The sequence below is a fragment of the Neovison vison genome, chromosome 3, assembly GCF_020171115.1.
Source record: "Neovison vison isolate M4711 chromosome 3, ASM_NN_V1, whole genome shotgun sequence".
NCBI classification, from domain to species: domain Eukaryota; kingdom Metazoa; phylum Chordata; class Mammalia; order Carnivora; family Mustelidae; genus Neogale; species Neogale vison.
The window spans coordinates 54,080,660-54,098,456 of NC_058093.1; positions in this window are offsets into that span (position 1 = coordinate 54,080,660).

Below are 17,797 nucleotides of genomic sequence, written 5' to 3' on the forward strand. Positions count from 1 at the left end.
TTTCACTTTAAAATTACCATGATCAACAATTTTCCACTGCATACAAATCATTCACCAGAACAATAATAAATCAGACATTTTTACGTTCCAGCAAATAACTTTGTCAAGGACTATAGTTCAGAATAGACCATGATTATTCAGAGAAAAGATTCTTTCAATGAATTTTAGCCAGTTTCTGCAGAAAGACAAAATGCTTTTCCTCTCTTACGAAGGATTTATGGCCAAGTTCTGTCAATCCACCTTAAGCAGGGGATGCATTCTAGAAAAAAGGACGAGCATCATCAAAAATTGAGATGGTAAAACACAAAGATATACAAAAAGAAATGCAATCCGGGTTTGCTATGGCTTAGGGTGCTTGTGGAAATTAGCAGGAGAAAAAGAAAAGTCAGAAAATGTTATGACAAAAGCTGATAGTTATCCTACAAGATGCAATTTCCCCAGTTTTCCTCAGTAACAATACCACCACCTGCAAATAAAGTCTTCTGAGCAACTGGGTGTGGCCAGGTGTCCAAGTTCTGGGTAATGACTAACTGCTGAGAGTATTATGAACGATTTCTAGAAGTCTCCTTAAAAGCAGTGAGCAAACCCATTTTGAGGATAAGGGAGAAACAAAATAGGAACCTGGGTCTTTTGCACTGTGGAAAGCCATATCATCACAGAACTACCTAAATTCACATGAAGGAGAAATAAATTTGTAGCTTTTTTAAGCCACTCTTATACTGGGGATTTTCAGCTGAGTCTAATCCTAAATATTACATGTTAAGTACTGAACTATGTCCCTATAAAAACCATAACTTAAAACCCAGACTCCCTAAATGATAGTATTTGGAAATGGGTCCTGTAAAGAGATAAATAAGGTTAAATGAGATCATAAAAGTGAGATCCTAATAAGATAGGACTGATGTCTTTAAAAGAGGAAGAGACACTAGAAATCTCGAGCTCTCTGGGAGCACACAGAGGAAAGGCCATACGAGGACAGCAGGAAGGTGGCTGTCTGCAAGCCAAGAAGAGAGGTCTCACCAGGAACCAAAAATGAAAGCATCATAATCTTGGACTTTCTAGCCTCCAGAAGTGGAAGAAAATGAGTTTCTGTTGTAGAAGCCACCTGGTGTTGGGTTATTTTGTCATGGCAGCCAGAGCTCAGCCAGAGCTAGAGAGAGTAAGAGCCACATCCGAGGCAGTGCATGACATAGTAAGGAATTCATGTTAGTAGATAGAGGTGTTGGAGAGCAGGGGTGGAAATGATTCAAGGTGCATTCAGAGAGTGAATATGTAAGAGTGATCAAAGGAAAGACTGAGTCAATAATAATGCTAGTAGGGTATAAGACCCATATTATATCAAATTTCATGTAAGAGATGATAAACTGGATGAGACCTGGGACATTTCCTTTTTCAAGTCTAGGGAACTCTTGAAAAAGTCTGAAAAACTGACGGGGGAAATAAATAATTCAACAATAAGAATTAGAGGCCGTGGGGCACCTGGATGGCTCAGTCAGTTAAGTGCCTACCCTAGGCTCAGGTCATGATCCCTGGTCCTGGGATGGAGCCCCACATCTCCCTCTGCCCCTCCTCCCTGCTTGTATTCTCTGTGTCAAATAAATACATAAAATCTTAAAAAAAAAAAATTAGAGACCTTAACACCCATTTACAATAATTGATGGAACAAATGAGCAGAAAGTCAACAAGGAAACAGAAGACTCAGACAACACTAATAAAATCTAACAGACAATTCCAGAGCACAGCATCCATTTTTTCCTCACATGCCAAACTATTTTATAACTTTTTCAGTATTCATACAATATAGAATTTTTCTTTATATATTGTATATCCTTTATACTGTTCTTTAAGGAATACCTGCCCATGAACAAACTCTGACCAATAAAACTTTATGGATCTAAATCCAGGGAAAGTATTTTGATTGACTTTATCTACAAAATCAATGTTCATAATATGGAATATTCATAGTGTTTGTTTTTAGTATGCCTCTCCAAGATTCTAGACCTGTCTTGTGATATTTGTACTTTGCTTCCTAGTGATACATATGAATAAAAAGCAGACTTGTTTTGATATTAGCTCAAATCAGGCATAATGAGACTGACAAAGCTATTGCGAATAAAAATAACTCTAAATCTCAGTATATGTGAAAACTGGTTTGCCTGCTGCTCAGAATTTAGCATGCTATTGATCTTTCCATTTGTGAGCAGAATTGAGAATCAAGGTGTAATAATATCATTTTCCAAAGGAACCACAAAGATACATGTTTCAGAGCTTGTGCTAAAACATTTAAAAATGTCAATTTTGATATTAGACACATTTTAGCATGCTTGATTTTATTAAGTTAATAAATATTACATTTGTTATAATTTTAATTATTTTCATCTAAGAAGAAAACATCTGTTGATTGTATCCAACCTGTCAAATATTTATAAATTATGCCTTATTTAATCTTTACTCTAATACTATGAGGTATTATTACAACCATTGTATGAATTAAGAATTTGAGTTCAAAAGAGTTAAGAAAACATCTTCCCTAATTGCAGAGCTAATAAGTGGCCAAGCCAAGGATATTGTTAGAACTCACTCCAACACTTTTTAATTTTTGCATATAAGACACTACATAAATCACCATAAATATACATACCATAATTGTTGGATATAAAAATAACACATTTCTATTTATTTTAGAATGTGAAGTGAAACCATAAGTGGCTATAATTATCCAGATAATTGAGTAGCTTGAAATACACTAATTCAAGTAAAAAGGGGTTGCTGCTCCAAATGATTAAAATTAGTCACCAAATTTAGCTAGTATTTCTAATTACTTAATTCTGCTTCAGTTTGCCTACATGAACTGAACCTAATTTACAACACCTCTCGTTTTATGTTATGTCATATTATTTATCATATTTGTAATTAGAGATAGTTGACTTTAGAAATCAACTTTAGAATAAGTCGACTTCCATAGACTTTTGCTATTCATGAAGTAATAATCTGATGTCTACTTTTTTAAAGATTTAAGCAAAATAACCCAATTAGTTATTTTTAAATAATTTCAAACCTTATGGTCAGAGAGTATCCCAAGTGTTTCATGCTTCTCAAAAGTACCAGAAACTAAATAAATTTTTTATATTATGTTTATGTGCACTTCGTATCAAACTAATTCATTTTTATATAGTTGACATGAAGATAAATGACTTCTGCATTGACAGGTAAATAATAGGCACCCAAATAATATTAACTAATTCCTTTCACTTGCATTGTTCTGAGGAACTAAGTAGGAGATTGAAATCTGTGCCATATTTTCCATTTTCTAATTTTCAAAAAAAGTTATAAGAACTGATAATGTTTCAATTAAAAATGGGGTGAAAAATGCTGGATGAAAGAAAAAAATTCATATTCCTGTTACACAATGAAAAACACCAATGAATTTACCCTAAGTATTTTTTTTTACTTCACTATTTTGTCCTTGCTTTTTAAATTTACCTTAAAAAGTAATATATTTATTTTAGAATATTCGACAAGAACAGAACTGCATTCACAAAAAGTGAAAGTCCACGTCTCACTTCTTTCCTTTAACATAGATTCTACCCTGCAGAGAAGCTCCTTCACACACACACACATGCTTATACTCACTCATGCAATTATGAGCTGTGTTTCATACAAACTTAACCTAAAGAAGAGTGGATGCAGGACTACCAGAATGGTGGAATAAGAAACATGGTAAGCCTTTCTCCTCCATAAAAGTAACAACCGAAAGAACATTTCTTTAAGAAAAACAGCTGATCTTTGGTGATAACTAGCAAAGTTTATAACACTATGATGTGTCCCTTCTCCCAATGCTGCTATAGACCAAGCAACCGGGTACCATAGCCTAGCAAAGTCAACACATAAAATTAATCATCACAACCATGATCTTTTACCTCTGGCTAAACCTGAAGCTCTGAACAAGCAAAAAGTAGAAGCTAAGCCAGAGCTGTTAACTGCTAGTAAGTAGAAGGCGAACTAAAACACACACACACACACACACGCACTTAGCAAAGGGTAGAAGATTTATGAGTTCAAGAATTTTTAAGGAAATCTCTGCCCAAGCATTTGATAACCACTAAACTAATTGGAGCAGAGATTTGCAAAGCCGTACACTACAAGAGAGAAATGTTCTGCAAAAGTAAGCCAGAAGAGTCACTAAACAAACAGCAATCAAAACAGAAAGAGCAGCAATGGTGAGCTCTGGGGAAATGCGGGGCGGGGGAGGCTGATTTTTAGAATCATCGCATTATATTATGTAAAGTGTCTAGCTGTCAATAACAACAACAAAAAGAAAGAGAGAGAGAGAAACACAGAAACATGGAAGTATGGCATTTATCTAAGAAAAAACTTTGAGTAAAAATTCTCTCTGAGGGGGTTTCAGATGTTGGATTTACTAGAAAAAGACTTAAAATCAACTATTAAAAAATTTTCAAGGAACTATAGGAAAATGTTATCTAAGGAATTAGAGGAGGCTATGACAATGTTTCCTCACCAAATACATAAATCAATAAAGAGATAAAGGGTGATAAAGGAAAAACGGAGGAACCAAAGCAGGCAAGACATTGAAAAATAGCAAAAAAGCAAACACAAATCCTAAATTGTCAGTAATTACATCAAATGAAAGTGAATTAAATACACAGATTAAAGGATATATATATAGGCAGAAAATATTTTTTTGGTGGCCCAACCATATACTGTCTAAAAAAAGACATTTTGTACTCAGAAACATAGACTAAATGTAAAATGATGGGAATGATATAAGCTAGCCAAAAGAGAGCTGGAATAGTTACACTAATATCAGACAAATAAGACTTTAAGACAAAATTTTTTTGTCTTAAAATAAAACAAGAAAGGACACCTTATATTGATAAAAATTTCAATCATTTAAGAACATATAGCAAGTATAAACATATGAACCTAGCAACAGGGTCCAAATATCTATAATATATAATGTCTGAAAGAATTTAAGGGAGAAATAATTAAGCCAACAATAAGAATAAGAGACTAGAATATCCCGTTTGCAATAATCATAGAACTAGGCAGATGATACCCAAGGACACAAAAGACATGGACAGCATTTCAAACTAACAAGGTCTAACAGATAATTCTAGAACAGACAATTCTAGGTCTTACATGGAAGTGTTGAATCACTATACTGTACACTTGAATCTAATATAACACTGTGTGTATTTTCAAAGACACAAGGAATATTCTCTAGAATAGATCATATGTTAGATGTAAAACAAGCCACAAGAAATTTAAAAGGACTGATATCATACAGAGTATGTTCTCTGACCATAGTGCAATTAAATTGGGTATCAATAAAAGTAATAGATCTGGAGAATTCACAAATATGGGGAAATGAAACAATAAACTCCCAACACAAAATGAGTCAAAGTAGAGCTATTGAGGAAATTAGAAAAAAACTTTGAGAAGGAGTAAAAACAAAAGGATGACTTACCAAAGTTAACGGCATGAAGCCACAGTAGTGATAGAAGAAAATCTGTAGGGGCGCCTGGGTGGCTCAGTCCTTAAGTATCTGCTTTCGGCTCAGGTCATGATCCCTGAGATCGACCCCTGAACTGGGCTCACTGCTCCAAAGGAAGCCTACTTCTCCCTCTCCCACTCCCCCTGCTTGTGTTCCCTCTCTCGCTGTGTCTCTGTCAGATACATAAATAATATCTTTAAAAAAAAAAAAAGAAAGAAAGAAAATCTGTAATTATAAATGTCTGTGCTAAAAAAAGAATAATGATCTCAAATCAATAATCTAACAGTCCACCTTAAAAGACTACAAAAAGAAGAAAAACCCAAAGCAAGCATAAAGAAGGGTACAATAAAGATTAGAGCAGAAACAAATGAAATAGAGATTAGAAAAAAGTAGGGAAAATCAGAAAATAAAAATTGGTTCTTTGAAAATTTTACAAAACAGATAAAAGTTCAGATAACCCAGCCAAGAAAAAAGAGACAAGAATCCGATTATTCAAGTCAAGAATGGAAGAGGAGATATCACTTTGAAAGAGAGAGTAATGACCAGGTGAATATATCCTAATCCTAACCTATCAAACCTATGACTGTTACCTTAACAGGACAAAAGGGACTTTGCAGTTATGATTAATATCTTGATATAGGGATATTATCTTGATTTCTAGATGGGCAGGGACAAACTAGATAAGTCTTAACATTTGAGGACATTTTCCAACTCAGAGGGAGATGTGATGATGAAAAAAGGTAAGAGAGTTAGAATGTCACTGGCTTTAAACATGGAGGGAGTGGGCCACAAGACAAAGAATGTAAGCAATGGTTTCTAGAGATAGAAAAGGCAAGGAAAAATTATTTTTAAAAATCTGCGGTTTATCCAGCAAAGGGGAGAAGAGAGAGAAAGAGAGAGACAATCCAGGAAACAGACTCAACTCTAGAGAACCCACGATGTTTACCCCAGGCGAAGAGAGATGGAGGGATGGTGAAAATAGGTGATAGAGATTGAGGAGTGCAGTTGTGATGAGCTCTAGGTCTTACTTGGAAGTGTTGAATCACTATACTGTACACTTGAACCTAATATAACACTGTGTGTTAACTGCCTAGAATTAAGTAAAAACTTTTTAAAAAATATAAAACTCAAATTTTTTTTTAAATTAAAATCTATAGTTTGTTACTTTGATGGATTATCTCCTGGTGAGTCCTCCTTCCATTCCCATGAAAATCCTTAATATTTAGAATAATTTATTCTCTATATACAGACCTGAATTAAGTTTCAGAATATTTTCTTTAAAATTTTTGTATCTAATTTTAGAAATGAAATAAATCTATGCACCCATTTGTTAGAGCTGCCATAACAAATACAATAAATTGGGTGGCTCACACAACAGAAACTCATTTATTCACAGTTCTGGAATCTAGAAATTCAAGGTTAGAATGTTGACAAGTTTGTTTTCTCCTGAGGCCTCTCTTCTTGGCTTGCAGATGGCTACTTTCTCACTGTGTCCTCAGATGGTCTTTCCTCTGTTCACACATGTCCTTAATGTCTCTCCATGTGTCCACATTTCCTCTTCTGTTTTTTTTTTTTTTTTTTTTTTTTTTTTTTTACCCTTTATCTGGATACTAATCCTTTATTGCTTTGCAAATATCTTCTCCCATTCTTGTGGGTTTTCTTTTTTTTTTTTCCCAATTTATTTATTTTCAGAAAAACAGTATTCATTATTTTTTCACCACACCCAGTGCTCCATGCAAGCTGTGCCCTCTATAATACCCACCACCTGGTACCCCAACCTCCCACCCCCCCGCCACTTCAAACCCCTCAGACTGTTTTTCAGAGTCCATAGTCTCTCATGGTTCACCTCCCCTTCCAATTTACCCAAATTCCCTACTACTCTCTAACGCCCCTTGTCCTCCATGCTATTGGTTATGCTCCACAAATGAGTGAAACCATATGATAATTGACTCTCTCTGCTTGACTGATTTCACTCAGCATAATCTCTTCCAGTCCCGTCCATGTTGCTACAAAAGTTGGCACATTTCCTCTTCTAATGACACCACTCAGACTGGATTAGGGCCCAACCTCGTAACCCCATTCTAGCTCAATCATTTTTTTAAAAGGCCCTATAGATAAATGCAATCACATTCTGAGGTATTGGGGGTTTGGTCTTCAACATATGAGTTTGGGGGCACCTGGGTGGCTCAGTGGGTTAAAGCCTCCGCCTTCAGCTCAGGTCATGGTCTCAGGGTCTTGGGATCAAGCCCCGCATCGGGCTCTCTGCTCGGCAGGGAGCCTGCTTCCCCCCTCCCTCTTTGCCTGACTCTCTGCCTACTTGTAATCTCTGTCTGTCAAATAAATAAATAAATAAATCTTTATTTAAAAAAAAAAAAAAACAACTTATGAGTTTGGGGGGGACACAAGTCAACCCGTAGCAATCTATAAAATACTGCTTTTACATACACTGGCATTTTCCAATTTTATTATAGTGACTCCAATTTCACAAAGCAGTTCAATAATTCTTATTTTTCTCTTACTAGAACAATTCAAATAGCATAAACAATATCTTTTTTTTTGAAGGTTTGATATATTCAAACCAAAGAATTATGTCAACCCAGTATCATTTTCACATTTAATGCTTCCTTTTTCTGTGTTATTCAGGGTGCATTATTCTTATGTCTTCTATCACTTTATTGAAATCTAGAACTCTGATAAGGTATTGTATATGCTCATTTAGCCAGATGTCTATAAGTGTAGGGTTTTTTTTTTTAAAGGTTTGTTTATTACTTTGAGACAGAGAAAGCACAATCAGAGAGAGTCAGAAGGAGAGAATCCCAAGCAGATGCCATGCTGAGCGTGGAACCTGATGCTGGGCTCAACCTCATGACCCTGAGATCATGAAAACCAAGAGTTGGATGCTTAATGGATTGAGGAAATGGTTTCTCTGGTTTTTTTGTTTTGTTTTGTTTTGTTTTAATACATGTGTATATAATCATGCTGTGAAATTTTGACTTAATTTCATTCCATCATATCAGAAACATTTCCACAAACTAGAAATTATTCATAATGATGATTTTAATGACAACTTAATATTTCATCTACTCAATGTACATTTAACTCTTCTCATTTTTATTTAATTTTAATTTTACTAAACTTAGATGCACTTCTCTGTGGAAAAAGCTTTTCTTTATTTATTATTTCATCTTACATTCCAAAAATGGGATGATTAGGTCCAAAATTAAGAATATTTTAAAGCTTTATACAGTGTGATATAATTTTTAAGAACATTTTATAACTTTATAATATAAATTTCAAAATTTGACAACAGAATTTCACTTTGCCATCACCAACATTACAATCATCTTTTTTAATGTTAGCTATAGCATGGATAGACAGAACCTACAGTTTTTCTAATTTTCATTTGCTTTATTACTAGTAATATTAAACATTTTTCATTATTTCTCTATACTTATGATCTCTGTCCATTTCTATAGTGTTCTTATTGAATTTATTATAAATTTATGTGGTAAAGATCTCAACTGTCCATGCATCGTTCTTGCATTGGCTAGTTATTATTTTACCTTTTTATTTTTGCACATAATTTATTTAAATGTAGTGTAATTCATCACTCTTTAATCAGATTTATGTAATTAATTTAACACAAAGGCATCTCACATCCAGAGACTTGATAGATATTTAAACTTATATTTTCATTCCTTTTATTATTTGATCATTTATAATTTTTCACCTATAACTTCTTACTCCCCTTTAAAAGATGATTTTTTACAGGGGTGCTTGTGTGGTGCTATAAGTTAAGTGTCCAACTCTTGCTTTCGGTTCAGGTTGTGATCTCAGGGTGATGAAATGGAGCCCCATATCAGGCTTCACGCTCAGCGTGGAATCTGCTTAATATTCTCTCTCCCTCTGCCCCTCTCCACTATGCTCTCTCTGTCTCTCTCTCAAATAAATAAATTTTTTTTAAAAATTTGTATCATTTTCTCATTTGCTTCTTTTGATCAGGGTTCTTGGCTACAAGCAACAGAATCTTCATCGTCTAACTAAAGCAAGAAAGGAATATATGGAACATTAGGCAGTTCACAGAATTGTTGAGAGGGTTGGAGAAACACACTTAAATCTCAACTTCTAGGAATGATGAAGGGCCAAAAGCATGCCAGAAATCTAGCAAGAAACTGTTGCCAATATCACGTCTGCCACCAAGCACCAGAATTTTATTGATGGCCCTGATGCCAGCTTCTAGCACTCATGTCATTTCTGCCTCAGGACACGAACTTACAACCTGTCCCAGATACCAGTAGAACAGAAGCTCCATGCGGGGCATGTTTTCTGCAAGTCCAAGACTCGTGCGTATGCATCCAATTTGCCCAACTCGGTTTTATACCTGTGCTCCAGTTGTGAGAAAGCCTGAGAATTGGATTTTCACATCAGAGGACAGGACCTGTAACATTAGAATTACTCCTAAATATACCAAAGGAAGGCAATCGCGTATAAAACAAACATCCACAAATTATTTTTGGCAAACTTGTCCAATATTTCTTTCAAATTTTCATACTTGCTTCCAATTATTGAAATTATATCTGAGTTAAGAGTGCTATGGGATAAAAAACTGAAAAATATGATTCAAATGTTGCAATTTCATCTAAGTCGAAAGAGAAAGAGCATGGACTCTGGAGCCAAACTGCCTGGGCTCAAATTCTGGCTTTGCCTCTTACTAAGTGTGCAACTTGCACAAGTTAATTGCCTCAGTGACCTCATGTATAAAATAGAGATAGTTAAAATAGAGATAATACCTACTTCATAAGACTGTCTTGGGCATCAAGTGAGTTAATGGATGTAAAATGCTTAAAATTGTACCAGACATAAAATAAACACAAAGCGCTTTAGTGATTTTCTTTTTCAATCTTCTTCCCCAAGGTATTCTTTGTCCTGCTTGAAATTTTTCCATTTACTTGTACCCTTAACTTCTGCCCTTGGCCAGTGTTCAGTCTAAGCTGTCAACTTCTGTTCTATTTCACAAGTCTGCACCTTAGACATGTGCTTCTGATGCGGAACTCTGTTAAATGCTATCTGAAATGACTTGTAAACTGTGGCTTGCTTGTCCAGTGTGGCAGTACACGTCAACAGTGCATACACGGAAATCATCTCGGAGGATTACACGGGGATATTGAAGAAAGTGAGTCAAAGCTTCTTTCCAAAATGCATAAAAAGCTGCATACAAGGAACTATGCTAACTGCACATTCCATACTGGCCTAGCCTTGTGCTATACACTTCAAATACATTGCATTGTGTAAGTTTTACAATAAAACTTTGAGGTTGTTTTTTGGAGGCAATGTGTAAACCTCTTTCCAGGTTTGAGGAAAATGAGGCTCAGAGAATTTTACTTCTATGGTATGGGGATCCTATTGCTGCTGTAACAAATTACCACTAACATAGGGGGCTTAAAATAACCTGAATTTCTTATCTTTCGGTGCTGGAGGTCAGAAGTCTGAAATGGGTCATACTATGTTAAAATTAAGGTGTTGGCAAGACTACATTCCTTCTGAAGGCTCACAGGAAGAATCGACTCCTCACCTTTTCCAGATTCTAGAAACTACCCATAATACTACACTTGTGGCCCCCTTCCTCCACCTTTGAAGCCAACAATAGCAGATCAAGTCCTTCACAGGCAGCCATTCCTTGGGTTATCTCACTCTGTTTTCCTCTTCCACTTACAAGGACCCTTATGATACACTGAGCCCACCCAGATAATCCAATATAATCTCCCCATCTCAAGATCATCTGATTAGCAACCTTTTTAAAAAATATATTTTATTTATTTATTTGAGAGAGACAGAGAGCATGAGAGAGAATTGAGTGAGTGGCAGTTTGGGGCAGGAAGGGTAGAAGGAGAGGGAGAGGGATAAGCGGCTCCCCACTGAGAAAGGAGCCCAATGAGGGGCTCGATCCAATAACCCAGGGAACATGACCTGAGCCGAAAATAGACACTTAACTGACCGAGCCACCCAGGCACCCCATCTGATTAGTGATCTTATCTATAATCTTAATTTGCCTTTGCCATATAAGGTCACATATTCACAGATTTTAGAAATTAAGGTTTGAATATCTTTTTAAATACTTTACCTTTAAATGATCTCCATATCCAATGTGGGGCTCAAACTCATGACCCCAAGATTATGAGTCACATGCTCTTTCAACTGAGTCATCCAGGTGTCTCTGAACATCTTTGAGGAGCTGCTATTCTACCTACAATCATTTCCTAACATTTGTGATTCCCTGGCTTTAACAATGTGCCTAGATTTCTATTTCTCTCTCCTTACACTTATCTAGTACTTTGCAGCACTTAAACTTATCTTCATAGATGGGACCACTTCAAACTTTAAATCTGGTTCTAGCTGGGTATAGAAAATCCTCAGTAATTTTTTTAGAATGGAATTAACCCTGGCGTTGGCCCTTCTCTCATTCTGAGACTTGTACCACCCCATGATCCCTGTCTCCTTCCTGATACCTAAATAGCTCCCTACTACCCCTGAAAGCTAATCTACTCAGTTTGGGTCTTCTGTAACTCAACTCATTCTACCACTACCCCTGACCTGAGCATAATTATTCTCAGAATAATTATACTAAGAATAATACCACATCATTCTTGTAAATACCAAGTCTTACTTAACTGTATACTGCTTTATTAACAGCTAGTATAGAGAGCTGCATAAATCAGGTACTCAAAAAAACTTTACTAAATGAATAAAGAAATAGTTTCTTAAAATAAATCAAATTATATTTACTATTTCCTTACATCCCTTGTTTAGAAAAGGCTTAAGTCTTTACAATTTATTTTTTATGCTCAAATATTTACATAGATTTGATGATGGTTTGTCTTATGTACAAAATAGAAGGGAATTATTTGCAAATTTATTTAAATGTTTTTATAATAAGATTTATATCTTACAAGACTCTGAATGTAGAATACAGATGAAAGTTCACAAAATGTTGGCTGCAAACTTCATAATTCCAACTCCAAACTAATACAGACCAAAATGAAGCTTAAATAAGATCTACCACTAATAGATACAAAATTAAAAATGGAAACATTTGAACTTTTAATTATATGATATTTATAGTAAGTATTACATTTTTAGTCTTCCCATTATAATCCCAGTTTGTCTGAGGAATATAGTATACTTGGGTTTCTAAACAACAACAACAACAACAAAATTAATTTAAGGATTTTTTTTCTTCATCCAATCATGAAACTGAGTTCTAAGATCCAAACAATCCTGAAGTCATAATTATACTGACAAGTATATAGAATAAGCTCTGTGCCCCTCTTCATTGTGATTTATTTGGACTTGTAAGAATAAATCTCAGTATGTTCTGCTGTCTATGGATTTTCTCAGAACATGCCCAAATCTTAAAACTATGATTATGGATATTCTAGTTTATAGAAGAAAAACTCAGTGTCACATAAAAATAAATACAGTAAGTCTTTACTACAGTGGAATATTTTCACTATCTCATAACTGTAACTAAAATAATCTGAACAAGAGCTGTCTAAAGGTAAAGCTAACATTTGACTCTTTGTTACCCTTTTTAAGAATGCTCTCTCCCTGGTGCCTAGGTGGCTCAGTTGATTAAGTGTCTGTCTTCGATTCAGGTTACGGTCTCAGAGTCCTTGGATCGAGCCCTGCATTGAGCTCTCTGCTCAGCAGTGAGTCTGCTGCTCCCTGTCCCTCTGTGATCTCTCTGGCTTTCACTCCCTCTGAAATAAATAAAATCTTTTAAAAAGAGAGAGAGAGAGGAGAAAAAGAAGGAGGAGGAGGAGAAGGAGGAAAGAGAATGTTCTCTTCCAACCCTATTACTGGTGGGAATGAAAACTGGTATAGCCATTCTAAAAAACAGTATGGAGTTTGCTCAAAAGGTTAAAAATAGAACTATCCTATGACCCAGCAGTTGAACTACTAGGTGATTATCCAAAGGATACAAAAAATAGTGACTCAAAGGAGCACATGCATCCCAGTGTTTGTTGCAGCAATGTCCACAATAGCTAAAATATGGAAATAGCCCAGATATCCATTGACAGATGAATGAATAAAAATGTCACACACACACACACACACACACACACACACACACACACAGAGTAGAATATGACTCAGCCATCAAGAAATGAAATCTTGCCATTTGCAACAGCAGGGATGTAATAGAGGATATTGTGCAACGCAAAAGAAGTCAGAGAAAGACAAATACCATATGATTTCACTCTATGTAGAATTTAAAAGACAAAAAAGATGAACATAGGGGAAGGGAAGGAAAAATTAAAAAAAGATAATAACAGTGAGGAAGGTAAACCATAAAAGAGACTCTTAACTATAGGAAATAAACTGAGGGTTGCTGGAGGAGTGGTGGGTGGAGGAAGGGGTAGTTGGGTGATGGGCTTTAAGGAAAGCACTTGGTGTAATGAGACTGGGTGTTATATGCAACTGATGAATCACTAAAGTCTACTCCCAAAACTAATTATGCACTGTATGTACTAAAATCACTATGTATTAAATATGTACTAAAATATGTACTAAAATCACTGAAGTCTACCCCCAAAACTAATAATGCACTACATGTACTAAAATTAACTAAATATTAAATTATAAAATAAAAAATTAAAATAAAATAAAATAATAAAATAAAAAGAAGGCTCTCCCCCATCCTTGGTTCAATGCTTCTTGCCCACAAGCAGTGAGCCCTTTGTGTTTTTGAAATCTCATTTGTGTTATCTTCCACTGTGTACCTGTTCTTCCTCTTTCCTCCATTAAAACTCATTAATCATCAACGCATTAGCTAGGATGCTTAAATCGTCTTATTAACTAATAACCCTATTATGTAACCCCTTGGAATTCAACTTTTTCCCATTACTTTCAATAGTCAAGTCAGACAATTATTCCATGCAAAAAAAAAAAAAGTTAGGACACAGAAGTTGTTTACTTTCATTGTCATTTTTTGGCTATATTACTAACAGGTGTGGATTTAAAAAGAATAATTCTAGAAAATGAGACATCTAGTCTTATTTCTTCATCCCTAGAGAACCTCAGTATGAAGTAGACTGAAAAAAAAAAAAAAAAGGCGGCTTCTTTTTTTCACCCAGTCCACTTGTGTCACAATTAAACATAGCTTGGGGTAATGCACAGCCTAGCCAGGAAGAATTTCACCTGCTTCTCACAGTCTTAGCCTCAGGGCAGTGAAACATTCATCAGTAAAAAAGAGAAAGTTACCTACTCAGCCAAGGAATCAAGAATGGAGTAATAAGAAAGAAATAACACTGGACAAGATTATACATATGTCCTATATCCCTTTTGCTTCTAGGTACAAGACCTTACACAAGTCATTCAACTTCTCCAAACCTGCTTAATTAACTATCCCACACAGGGATTTGATTCTATTACTTCTGCTTTGCGTAACTTTTTTGTTCCAGACCACATTCTCAGCCTAACATTTTAACAATACATCAGAGGAACGTCCCAATAAAACCAAACTTTTAAAAGACTTCTGATAAAATCTAATATTATATTCCTATAAATAAAAAAGACAGGAGAACTGGAAAATGATAGATTTAGGTGGATTTACGTCTCTTCTAACAGATATACTAACAGAATGGAGTTTGATTCATTAATTACTTCATTAGTTACTTAATAATTAATAGATTAGTCCCCCTAAAGAGCAGCTTGTAGTGGTATGTTGCAGCATCTCCGATCATCTCTCTGTCCTACCCAACATTTTACTATTAAATTTCATGTGGATAAGACAGTATGTTCCATAAATATGAAAATTTGCTAGAACTAGAAGGTTCAATCAATACACTTTACAAAATAAATAAAACAGTCTAAATCAAAGTGAAATTTAATGGAGTTAAATATAAAGTCTGTGACATTCCAGATTTAAATTCCATGAAGTTACAGCTTTTTAAAAAAGGCACAAAACGGATGGGGAAGGAATGGCTTTGCAAAAGTTAATGCAAAGAAAACTCTCTGCTTTCATTGGCTGCCTGCTCAGTTGAAGGCAACGTGGGGAAGTGGGGCAGATGGTGTCTCTTTGGGCTCCTTTGACAGAAGTGCAGAGTCAAGAACCAGGTAGGCAATGGGCTTATGGTACTCTGTTCTGCTCATGCTTCACCTAAAATATCACAATCGGTTCCTGGTGTTAAACCCTAGCAGGGAAATTGATCATCCAAAGATATTCAGAGAAAACAGGGGTTGGAAGAATCTAAAAAAACACTAATTACAAGAAACAGCTTTAAGAACCAATGTTGTTAACTGGGTGAGAAAAAAATATTTCACTATTTTAAATACAGCTAGAAATGGGCACTCCCTTATCTGGAGTTCTGAGAGCAACTTTCATGTTCATTCTTCTCCTTGGACAAATCTAAACCAACTGGAGTAAAGACCATCATGATTTGCACAGATCTTCACCACTGTTGTTGATACTTTTTGAAGATGAGGTTTGTTTACAGATCTGCTTTTAAGATTTCAGAATGCTTTGCCATAAAATCCTTAGTGCTATGGTGAAAAGAAGATCTAAAAATCTGAAAGAGAAACTCTACAGAGGATTGACCTTAGGGAAAGAGCTGCCAAAACACAGCAGCAGAGTGCACACAGTGGATACCAGATACTGGTACATGTGCCTAAAGCACTCCCTATCAAACTACTACCAGCATTTTTCATAGAGCTAGAACAAACAATCCTGAAATGGGTATGGAACTATAAAATACTCTGAATAGCCAAAGCAATCTTGAAAAAGAAAAGTAAAGCTGGAGGTATAATGATTCTGGACTTCAAGCTATATGACAAAACTAGTTATCAAGACAGTGTACTACTGGCACAAACACAGACACATACATCAATAGAACAGAATAGAAAACTCAGAAATGGACCCTCAACTTAGGGTCAACTAATCCCCAACAAAGCAAGAAAGAATATCCAATGGAAAAAAGACAGTCTCTTCAACAAATGGTGTTGGGAAAATTAGACAGCCACATGCAGAAGAACAAACCTGGACCACTTTCTTATACCATACACAAAAATAAATTTGAAATGGGTAAAAGACCTAAATGTGAGACAGGAAACCATCCAAATCCTAGAGGAGAACACAGGCAGCAACCTCTGTAACCTTGGCCATGGCAACTCCTTACTAGAAATGTCTCTGGAGGCAGGGGAAACAAAAACAAAAATGAACTGTCAGGACCTCATCAAGATAAAAAGCTTCTGCACAGCAAAGGAAACAGTCAACAAAACTAAAAGACAAACAATGGGATAGGAGAAGTTATTTGCAAATGACATATCAGATAAAGGCTTAGTATCCAAAATCTATAGAGAACTTATCAAGCTCACACCCAAATAAATAAATAATTCAGTTTAAAAATGGACAGAAGATATAAACAGACATTTCTCCAAAGACACACAGATGGTTAAAAGATGTTCAACTCCACTCATCATCAGGGAAATACAAATGAAAACTACAATGAGATATCACCTCAAATCTATGAGAATGGTTAAATTTAACAACAGGAAACAACAGATGTTAGCAGGGATAAAGACAAAGGGGAACATTCTTACACTGTTGGTTGGAATGCAAATTGGTGTAGCCACTCTGGAGAACAGTGTGGACGTTGCTCAGAAAGTCAAAAACAGAACTACCCTGTGACCCAGCAATCACACTACTAGGTATTTATCCAAAGGAAACAAAAATAGTGACTCAAAGGGGCACATGCCTCCCAAAGTTTATTGCAGCAATGTCCAAAATAGCCAAAATATGGAAAGAGCCCAGATGTTCATTGACAGATGAATGGATAAAGAAGATGTAGCATATATATACAATGAAATATTACTCAGCCATCCAAAAAATAAAAAAAGAAATCTTGTCATTTGCAATGATATGGATGGAACTAGAGGACATCATGCTAAGCAAAATAAGTCGATCAATTAGAGAAAGGCAAATACCATATGATTTCACTCAAATGTGGAATTTAGGAAATGAAATGGATGAATGAAAAAAAAATATGGATGAATGAAAGAAAAAAAGAGAAAGAAAAAGAGAGGTAAACCATACAATGGAGTCTTAACTGTAGAGAACAAAATGAGGTTGCTGGAGGGGAGGTGGACGGGGGATTGGTTAAATCAGTAATGGTATTCAAGTGGTATGAACACTGGGTGTTATATCTGAGTGATGAATCACTAATTTTACTCCTGAAACTAATATGCTCTATGTTAACTAAGAATTTAAGTAAAAACTTGAAACAA